Source organism: Henckelia pumila, chromosome 1 (assembly GCF_033568475.1).
Source record: "Henckelia pumila isolate YLH828 chromosome 1, ASM3356847v2, whole genome shotgun sequence".
In the NCBI taxonomy this organism is placed as follows: Eukaryota; Viridiplantae; Streptophyta; class Magnoliopsida; order Lamiales; family Gesneriaceae; genus Henckelia; species Henckelia pumila.
Window position 1 is genome coordinate 177,619,186 of NC_133120.1, and position 11,071 is coordinate 177,630,256.

Sequence of the window (11,071 nt, forward strand, 5' to 3'; positions counted from 1 at the left end):
AATCTATATGGTGACATCCCCAATGATGTTTTAAATGCAGTTCTATATGCCCATAATGCATCACTTAATCTTAAAGACCAATCTTTTCGATTTGGATTGACTGTTTTTTCCAAAATTTGTTTTATTTCTTTATTTGCAAGTTCAACCTGACCATTCGTTTGAGGGTGATATGGAGTAGAAACTTTATGTGTAATACCATATTTTCTTAACAACGAAGAAAATGATTTATTTATAAAATGACTTCCCCCATCACTTATTATAGATCTAGGTATTCCAAATCGACTAAAAATATTTTCTTTCAAAAATTTTATCACAACTTTATGATCATTAGTTCTACATGCAATTGCTTCAATCCATTTTGAAACATAATCGACAGCTACTAAAATATAAGTGAATCCAAAAGATAATGGAAATGGACCCATAAAATCTATTCCCCAACTGTCAAATATTTCAATAATCATGATTGGATTTAAAGGCATCATGTTTCGTTTTGAAATTGAACCCATTTTCTGACAATTTTCACAAGATTTGCAAAATGAATGTGTATCTTTGAATAAAGAAGGCCAATAAAATCCACATTGAAAGATTTTTGCAGCTGTTTTCTTTGACGAAAAATGACCTCCACATGCCTCAGAATGACAAAATTTAATGACACTACTTACCTCATTGTCGGGTATGCATCGTCGAAAAATTTGATCAGGACAATACTTAAACAAATAAGGATCATCCCAATAAAATTTTTTGACCTCTTTCAAAAATTTATTTTTATCTTGTGAACTCCAATGAGAAGGCATTTTATTTGTCACAAGAAAATTTACAATATTAGCAAACCAAGGCATAGTAGTAGCATAAAATAGTTGATCATCCGGAAAATTTTCATTTATTGGTATTTCATTTTGAGATGATTCAAAAATTATTCTTGATAAATGATCGGCTACTACATTTTCTTTTCCTTTTTTATCTTTTATTACAAGATCAAATTCTTGTAACAACAAAATCCATCTTATTAATCTTGGCTTAGCATCTTGTTTATTTGATAAATATTTTATGGCAGAATGATCAGTGTAAACAATAGTAGTAGAACCAATTAAATAGGATCGAAATTTATCTAATGCAAACACTACTGAAAGTAATTCTTTTTCAGTTGTTGAATAATTGATTTGAGCACTATTTAATGTTCTACTTGCATAATAGATCACATAAGGTTTACCTTCTTTTCTTTGTCCTAACACGGCTCCTACAGCATAATCACTTGCATCACACATTAATTCAAATGGTAAAGACCAATCAGGAGATTGTAAAATAGGTGATGTAGTTAAAAGATTAATTATTTTTTTAAAAGCAGTTTCACATTCTTGAGTCCATTCAAATTGTGCATCTTTTGTTAAAAGATTTGAAATTGGTTTCGATATTATGCTAAAATTTTTTATAAATCTTCTATAAAATCCCGCATGACCCAAAAATGATCGAATTTCTTTTATCGTGTTTGGTGATGGTAAATTAGCAATAACATCAACCTTAGCTTTATCAACTTCAATTCCTTTTTCAGATATGACATGCCCTAACACAATTCCGGATTTAACCATGTAGTGACATTTTTCCCAATTTAAAACAAGATTTTTTTCTTCACATCTTTTTAAAACTTCTTCCAAATTTTTAAGACAGTTTTCAAATGAGTTTCCAAAAACAGTTATATCATCCATAAAAACTTCCACAAATTCTTCAATCATGTCACTAAAAATACTTAGCATGCATCTTTGAAAAGTAGCCGGGGCATTACATAAACCAAATGGCATTCTTTTAAAAGCAAAAGTTCCGAACGGACAAGTGAAAGTAGTTTTTTCTTGATCTTCTAATGATATTGGTATTTGATAATACCCCGAATACCCATCAAGAAAACAATAATAAGGATTACCTGCCACTTTCTCTAAAATTTGATCTAAAAATGGTAACGGAAAGTGATCTTTTCTAGTTGCATCATTTAATTTTCTATAATCAATGCACATACGCCAACTAGATGGAATCCTAGCTTGTAATAATTCTCCCTTTTCATTTTTTATAACAGTGATGCCTGATTTTTTTGGTACTACTTGTGTTGGACTTACCCATTTACTATCCGAGATTGGATAAATAATTCCGGCATCTAATAGTTTTAAAACTTCATTTTTAACAACTTCTTTCATGTGTGGATTTAATCTTCTTTGTGGTTGTTGATATGTTTTAGCATTTTCTTCCAAATGAATTCTATGTGTGCAGATTAAAGGATTTATACCTTTTATATCTTGCAAAGTCCATCCAATTGCATTTTTGTGTTTTTTAAGTAGTGTTATTAAATCTTCTTCTTGTTTTGGTAAGAGGGTAGAAGATATTACAATAGGATATGTTTGATTTTCACCAAGAAAAGCATATTTTAGTTCTATTGGCAAGGGTTTTAATTCAAGTTTTGGATGATCATTTTCTTTTACTTCTTCAAGTTCATTAATTTCTTCAAATAAATTTGATTTAAAAACATTTTTTGAATCAAAACTTTCCACTAAACAAACTTCAGATTGTTGATTTAAGTTTTCTTGGTGTATATTTTCTTCCACAATTGTTTCTATTGCATTATCATCTTCATCTTCATTAATACTTGGTTGTTTACATAAATTGAACACATTAAGTTCTAAAGTCATATTTCCAAAAGACAATTTCATTATTCCATTTCGACAATTAATTAAAGCATTTGAAGTTGCTAGAAATGGACGTCCCAATATTACTGGAATTTCGTTATGTACTTCTATTGGTTGTGTATCCAAGACAATAAAATCCACAGGATATATGAATTTATCGACTTGAACTAACACATCTTCTACGATACCTCTAGGTATTTTGATTGACCTATCGGCTAGTAAAAGAGTAACAGATGTAGGTTTTAAATCTCCCAACTTAAGCTTTTCATAAACTGAATAAGGAATTAAATTCACACTTGCTCCCAAATCTAACAAAGCTTTTTTAATTTTATTTTTTCCAATAATACATGAAATTGTTGGACAACCGGGATCTTTATATTTCAAGGTAGAATTATTTTGAATAATAGAGCTTACTTGCTCCGTTAAGAATGCTTTCTTCTTTACATGCAATTGTCTTTTTACAGTACATAAATCTTTTAAAAACTTTGCATAAGAAGGAACTTGTTTAATAGCATCTAATAATGGAATATTTATTTTTACTTGTTTAAAAACTTCATAAATATCAGAATCATTTTTTTGTTTTTTATTATTTACTAATGCATGAGGAAAAGGAACATGTTTATTTATTTTATCATCAATTTTCTTAATCTTAGGACTCAAAGTATCATCTTTCTCGAAAGTATCAAGATTTTCATCCTTACTCTTTGAGTTTGACTGATCTTTGTTTTCATCACTATATGGATCATTAACTATTTTACCACTTCTAAGAGTAATAACAGATTTTACTTGATCAAATTTTTCTTGATTTTGATTTTTAGGATTAGGTTGTGGTTGAGATGGAAATTTTCCTTTTTCATGAATATTAAGTGCAGATGCAAATTTTGCAAGAGTTTCTTTCAAATCATTCATAGATTGAATGTTTTGAATATTGATAGACTCTTGCTTTTGAATGTATGCATGAATTTCATCTTCAAAATTTTTTCTTGGAGGTGGGATATAAGGAGCATAACCTTGATGATTTTGGTTATTTTGAAAAGGTTGTTGTGAAGGTTGTGCATTATTATCGTTCCTCCAACTAAAATTGGGATGATTTCTCCAACCAGGATTGTATGTTTGTGAAAAAGGATCTAATGTTGGTTTTTTAAAATTGTTAACATAATTGGCTTGTTCATGGAGACATTCTTTAAATGAAGGCAAAGTAGGACAATTTTTTGTAAGATGATCATGTGTGTCACATATATGACAAACAATTTCTTGAACACTTTTTAATTGATCACTCTTTTTCATTTCTAATGACTCGATTTTTCTTGCTAAAGATGCAAGTTTAGCTTGAACATCTACATCATCTTTAAGATGATAAATACCACCCCCATTTGTTGAATTATTGGTTTTACTTGGTGGTTCAATTGAGCCTATATTATCCCAATTTTGAGCATTTTCTGCTAATGACTCCAAATATTCCATAGCTTCATTTGGGTTTTTATCTTCAAAAGTTCCATTACACATGAATTCTATCATTTGCCTATCTTTAGGTATTAAACCTTCATAAAAGTGAGAAACTATTCTCCATATTTCAAAACCATGATGTGGGCATGTATTAAGTAACTCTTTATATCTATCCCAACATTGATAAAATGTTTCCCCTTGTTTTTGAGAAAAAGTTGTAATTTGTCTTTTAAAAGAGTTTGTTCTATGGGAAGGAAAAAACTTTTTTAGAAATTGTTGTTGCATTTCTTCCCATGATCTTATTGAACTTGATCTCAAATTTTGCAACCATGTTTTAGCTTTATCTTTTAAGGAAAAAGGGAAAAGCTTTAATCGAACAGTATCCATGCTACAATTTTGATCATTATAAGTGTTGCAAACCTCCTCAAATTCTCTTAAATGCAAATATGGATTTTCAGAATCTAAGCCATGAAAATTTGGTAAAAGTTGAATGACTTGTGGCTTAAAATTGAAATTAGATGCATCAGGAGGAAAAACTAAACAAGATGGTGTACTAGTTCTTATTGGATTCATATGGTGCCTAAGTGTTCTTGGTTGTTCATAATCTTGATGATGATTATTATTATTATTATCATCTTGATTATTAGAATTATCGTCCATGTTTAAAATATTTTCAGTTACTCGAACAAGTCTACCACTTTGTTTACGACTCCAAACAATCATACAATTAAAAACAACATACTATTTAAATAATAACAAAATTAAACTTAATTTATACCTCCCGGCAACGGCGCCAAAAACTTGCTACAACTTAAATTGTAATTCACCCAAGTGTAGGTTGTCTGCAAGTAATATACTCGTGAGTACGAGATCGATCCACGGAGAGGATGTTGTAAGTTTAATTTTAGCAATAATATATTATAGATGAAAATATTATTATAAAACTTCAAATACACAAATTATAAAATTGTCAAGGTTTCAAAGGTTCATTGTTGGTTTAATTAAGATTGCTAAATAAAAATAAATAAAAGAAACTAAAATAAAAATAAACATAAAAGAACAATGAAATATTTAAACAAGTATATCATATAATATAGTTCCCACTATATTAATATCAGATTAACCGATATTTAATACATGGTACCCATAATATATATATAGATGAATAAATATAAACATAAAAAGAACAATTAAATATTTAAACAAGTATATCATATAATATAGTTCCCACTATATTAATATCCACCGATATTTAATACATGGTACCCATAATATATATATAAATGTATAAATATAAATTGACATAAAAGTAAATGTTAGATCAAATCACAATATTTTATTTAGAACAACCGGCAGAGCCACGCTATCGTCTAAATAAAATATATGACTTTATGTTAGATGCGATAAAGTAAATGTTAGTTGCGGAAAAGTAAAAGTTAGATGCGAGAAAGTAAATGTTAGTTGCGGAAAAGTAAATGTTAGTTGCGATAAAGTAAAAGTTAGATGCGATAAAGTAAATGTTAGTTCAAATCACAATATATTATTTAGAACAACCGACAGTGTCACGCTATCGTCTAAATAATATATATGACTTTATTATAAATAGATACATATATTTATAGTATATAATTATTGTAGTAATTATTGTATCATATTTGACAACAAATCAAGGTAACCACATTCAAGGTACCAAGCATTTGATGTAAATAGATAACAACAAATCATCCAAAATTATACCTACAAATAAAGATCAATTAGTAAAAATAAAAATAGAAAAGAAAAGAATATACAAAATATAGACAATCTTACTTGACCAACAATGAAACCTTTTCACCTTGACATAAAAAGATTTAGCTTTCCATGAACATGAAACTCAAGAATAAAGATAAAAGAAATTTCATACTTGAACTTGAGAAACTTGCACACTCAAACTTTTATTCTCACACACACAATATTTATTTTACAAATGGAGAATTCTCTACACTCTTGCACACTACAAAGCTTATACAACACATCTATTTATAGGCCAAATGAGAGGAAGAGTCCAAGGCTCATTAAATGTGAAATAGTAAAGTTGGTGGGTGCTTGTCTCCTTGAATGTCAATACCATGACCCAACTTTAATTGGCATGTTTGATGCCTTAGACCACCGATTCAGCCTTTCTTTTCAACATAGAACACGTAGGATATTTTGTGTAGATGTGTTTGGACAACTCATTCACCCCTTTTGGATAAAATATGAAATACTTATGATATTTTTACTCCAAGCTGGTCATAGTAAAAGTAAATCTATCTCCATTTTGATGTTTTATTATTTTGATCATCTTAATGAAGTTTTTGGAATTTCTTGTCTTCTACAAAGTTGAAGATGCCTCTTTTGTGATTCTACAGGTTTTGAGATTACTCCATTATGACCACTGTATCTTGAGTAATTTTATTTTTACCAAACCTGCGCAAACCGTAAAATACAACATTTTAGTAAAACATTTAAATATAAACACATAACACTAAAATAATACAACTTCATAATTTTAATTAAACTTAAATTTTAAAACACACTTTTTAACATATAAATAATTACAAATTTTAAGTTTCATCACCAACGAATCATGGTAAAGCGCCTAGCAACATCGCCCCATGATTCCCTAGGTATCACTGATAGTGCCTACAAGAACCAGTAGATTTTGGTTAGCGTACAGTACGGTCCCTTCATCCATATATCCCGATCGAATCAACAACCATTGGTATATCGAGAGTCGCTCAAGATTCGATAACTATGCAATGCATCTTGAAGATAAAATTAGTGACATCGCATGTGCTACTAAGAAACCATTTCTTAAATCACATCAAGTACTCTGGCCAGAGATTTGTCACACTAATATCTCCTCAGATCGCATAGGATATCCACACTCGCAAGTATGTGGTGAATCCTTGACAACAATGCATTGACTCCTATATGTGTCGTAACTGTACCCAATCTCGACACCTTATGACCCCCTCAGAGTCGGTAAACGAGTCAAAGCACAGTACTAGCATATAGAGTCTCCATGATGTTTCAAGTCGTAAGGACTAATGGTGTACAACCAAAACCGCGGACTTAATCCACTCGATAAGTGATAACCACTTGGAAAGTCCGGATAGGGTAGTTCGACTATTCATCCTATGAATATCCATTTGCATGCTTCGAACATCTCCATGTTCCCTACCAATGAAACGTGGTACTCCGCATCGCAAATGCTAGTCTCAAACTCGAGCGATCCTTATCCTTATTATCGGACGGCTCAATCGACTAGGAACGGTTTTAGAATATACAGTGACTATAAGATGTATTTCATGATAGACATCTCCATGTTCTACCACATCTTACATACACTATAGTATATTCAAGGTCTTTATCAAAACAACAATAGTATATCACAATATAACAATATGAAGTAATATAAAGTCATTGCCATAAAAGTGTAAATAATATTAAACAAAAGATTGTTTATACAAAGAGTCATCAAAGCCCATAGCCACACAGTTGGCTCACTGGGCACCCACTCTTACACTAGACCTGTAGTGTTAGAGATACGTAAGTACTGACCGAGTTAGCCGACATGATATATATGCTTATATGTTGAATTTGTATGTGCTCTGTATTCCATGTTTTACTGTTTTAGCACATGTATGTTTTTGCACTAGACTGCATCTCGTACGTAAGAGTAATGACAGTTTCCATACACGATGAGTTTCTCCTTATGGATTCGTGTCTGGTTTTGGGGAGGCTCAGCCCCCGGCTTTGCTATCACTAGGAGAAACCGTGATGATGGAGTAGATGCATAGTGATAGGTGAATATACGAGTACTCCACGGAGTCTCTCTCTAGCACGGTACTGTGTATTCATGGTGCCCCTGAGCAGATTGTTTTACTAGGGTTTTAAAGACATTTATATGCTCTTATTTGTTTATATATCATTGTTTCCGTATTGAGCGTAGTCGCTCATGCCCCTATGTTTGGTGTTTTGGGATACCTTGTAGCGGGGCAGGGCTGAGGCTTGACGGTCCAGGAGGTTCGCACCAGGAGTGAGGCTGGTGGCAGCTGCAGAGTGAGTTTAGTGGTAGGGCTTTGATACCCTAAACTTCGATTTGGTTGTATAACAGAGATTATGCACAACTTTTGATCATCGATTGTATTCTGCCGATTGGATTTTTTGCATTTTAATTCTCCACTTTTACTCTTCAGTTTATTAAATTTGTATGCGCTATTAAGGCTCAGATTAGTTAGTGGATCCGGGTTTGGTCACTACCATTAATAACTTAATATAGTCCATTAACTTAAGCTAACCCATTAACACTTAATATGACCCAATTATGACTTAGCCCAACGTAACTAATCCCGATCATTATCATGGATCACTGGCTTAATACAACTATTGGATCAACTTAAATTAATAACATAAACCCAATAATTCAACTTAAACACTCTAGCCCATAAATCTCATAATTAAAATACTTAGGCCTCTAATTAATTTACTCGAGCCCAAAAATAAACTAAACCGGACCCAAACCAACATGACTTGACCCAAATAAAATCCGACTCGACCCGGGAATACCCTGCCCGAGCCCCCTGACCGCTGCCCAAAATATGCCCAAACTCTAGCTCTCTTCCTCTCCAATCTGCGCACAGACTATTGTTCCGCCTTGTTCTCCCTGCTCCGACCACCACCGGCCAGAGCCGCCGTCCAGACCTTCCCAGGTTCCAGACGGTCACCCTAGACCACGCCCCTAGCCTGGACGAAACCATGCAAGGGTCGACCAAGACAGCTGAAGCAAGCCCATGCGCACAGCCCCTAAACCGCGCAGCCCTCATTCTCTCCCTTTTCCTGACCTGCTCCGACCACCATTGGCCGGAGCCCCGCTGTAGTGACCCTTACCCGGATCACCTACTAAACAGAACTTAGGCATGCAATTAACTTAATAAAACAGATATCAGAATAAAACTGCGGAAACCAATAACATTATACAATCCCAAGTAAAGGAATCTGTAATTATCCAAAAATATACAACCAAATCGAATAGTTGTATAAACCCAAACAACAGTAATAAAACCTAGACGAAGCTCCAGCTGGCCAACCACTGACTAGCCCCTCCTGGATCCACCCTCCTCGTCCAACCGCAAACCTGCCCCATGGAATAGGGTGTCCAAAAAATATAGAGTACGAGACGTGAGCATAAAACGCTCAGCGAGAGTATGAGTATACATGCATGCAAAGTGAACTCCCTATAGACTCGAGGTCAAGGATCAGATAACAGAGACAGACCGGGCCCTGGTATGTAGCACGCTGTGCCGTCGCTTCAGGAGGTGGCTCCCATACCGAGATAATCGTGGATACGCCGGACCCAAATCGATGGAAGTCCATCCACTAACAGGATAGGGTACAACCCTACTAACAGACATCTCAAAGGAGATACAGCAAGATGCAAATGAATGCAACATAATATCATGGCATATAAATCATGCGGTCACATAATACATGCATACTCAGTAAGGATATCTCGAACAGTACTTTCGTACCTCAATACAGTGCAAGCTCTACCAACTCTAGGTTCACGCCTATAGTCTGCTCTACACTGCCAAATGATACTACAATCATCAAAGTGCTCTAAAAGCCTTAACTAAGCTATTGCATACTCCTAAATATTTATAGGAAGCAAAAGCTATACCTTCGTCCGTCGTTAGCCCTTTGATGTCGATGCCTCCAGAACTTGGGCACAACTCCGCTACGACTACCGAACGCCTCGCCGACCTCCGGACCAAGCCTAAGAAGACTAGAACAGCTCCAAAAGGACTAGAAAGGAAAGGAGAACTCGGAATTGGCAAATGAAAGTGAAGTCTCGGCCTTCTATTTATAGACAACGATCGGAACTTTCGATCCTTGATCGGAACGTCCGAACCTCGATCGGAACGTCCGATCCTGTCATCGGAGCTTTCGAAGATCCTGATCTGCCACGTGTCAAAATATCACTTGTTGACTCCGGATAGGGGTGATCGGAGCTTCCGGTCCTGATCGGAGCTTCCGATCCAACCACACGTCATGCCTGACGTAATATCGATCGGTGCCTCCGATCGCTCATCGGAGCTTCCGATCCTGTTCGGAGCATCCGATCGTGCCTTCGGAGCTCCCGATCCGTCCGATACCTAATTCAATTAATTAGCATTAATCCTTTAATTACTCAATTAGGGTACGGGCTACTATATTCTCCCCCACTTAAGATATTTCGTCCTCGAAAATAGATCTTAAGTACCGAATGCAAATACAGAAATCAGAAACATTCTTTATTCAATCAAACTTTTACAGAGTTTGCAACTGAATACAACTTAAAGAATGAAATCAAAACAACTCAGGATGGTCTTTACGCATCCTGTCCTCTAGCTCCCAAGTAGCTTCTTCAGTGCCTCGGCGCTGCCACTGAACTAAAACCAAAGGAATGACTTTGTTCCGTAAAACCTTATCCTTATAATCCAGGATACGAAGAGGTTTTTCAACATAAGTCAAATCCTTGTCTACCTGAACCTCAGATCGCTGCAGAATATGAGATTCATCCGCCACATATCGTCGCAACAGAGATACGTGGAACACGTCGTGAATACTGGATAGATGCGGTGGCAAAGCTAGTCGATAAGCCAAATCGCCAATACTCTCCAAGATCTCAAACGGACCGATAAATCTGGGAGACAACTTGCCCTTAAGGCCAAATCTGAGAATCTTGCGGAAAGGTGACACTCTCAGAAACACTTTCTCCCCGACCTCGAACTGCAAAGGCCTACGCTTGATATTAGCATAACTGGCCTGACGATCCTGTGCAGTCTTAATCCGTTTCTTGATCTGATCAACAATGTCTTTCGCCTGCTGGATAAACTCCGGTCCTTCAGCCTGTCTCTCCCCCACTTCTTCCCAGAAGAGTGGAGTACGAC

The 11,071-nt window shown here is 34.7% G+C and overlaps 1 non-coding gene across 1 annotated transcript; it reads left to right on the forward strand.

Moving 5' to 3' along the window:
- The first annotated feature begins 4,245 nt into the window (after positions 1 to 4,245).
- On the forward strand, positions 4,246 to 4,356 carry LOC140876874 (small nucleolar RNA R71). The gene has a single exon (XR_012149105.1). It is a non-coding gene; the product is annotated as a small nucleolar RNA R71 (small nucleolar RNA).
- Positions 4,357 to 11,071: the final 6,715 nt, after the last annotated feature.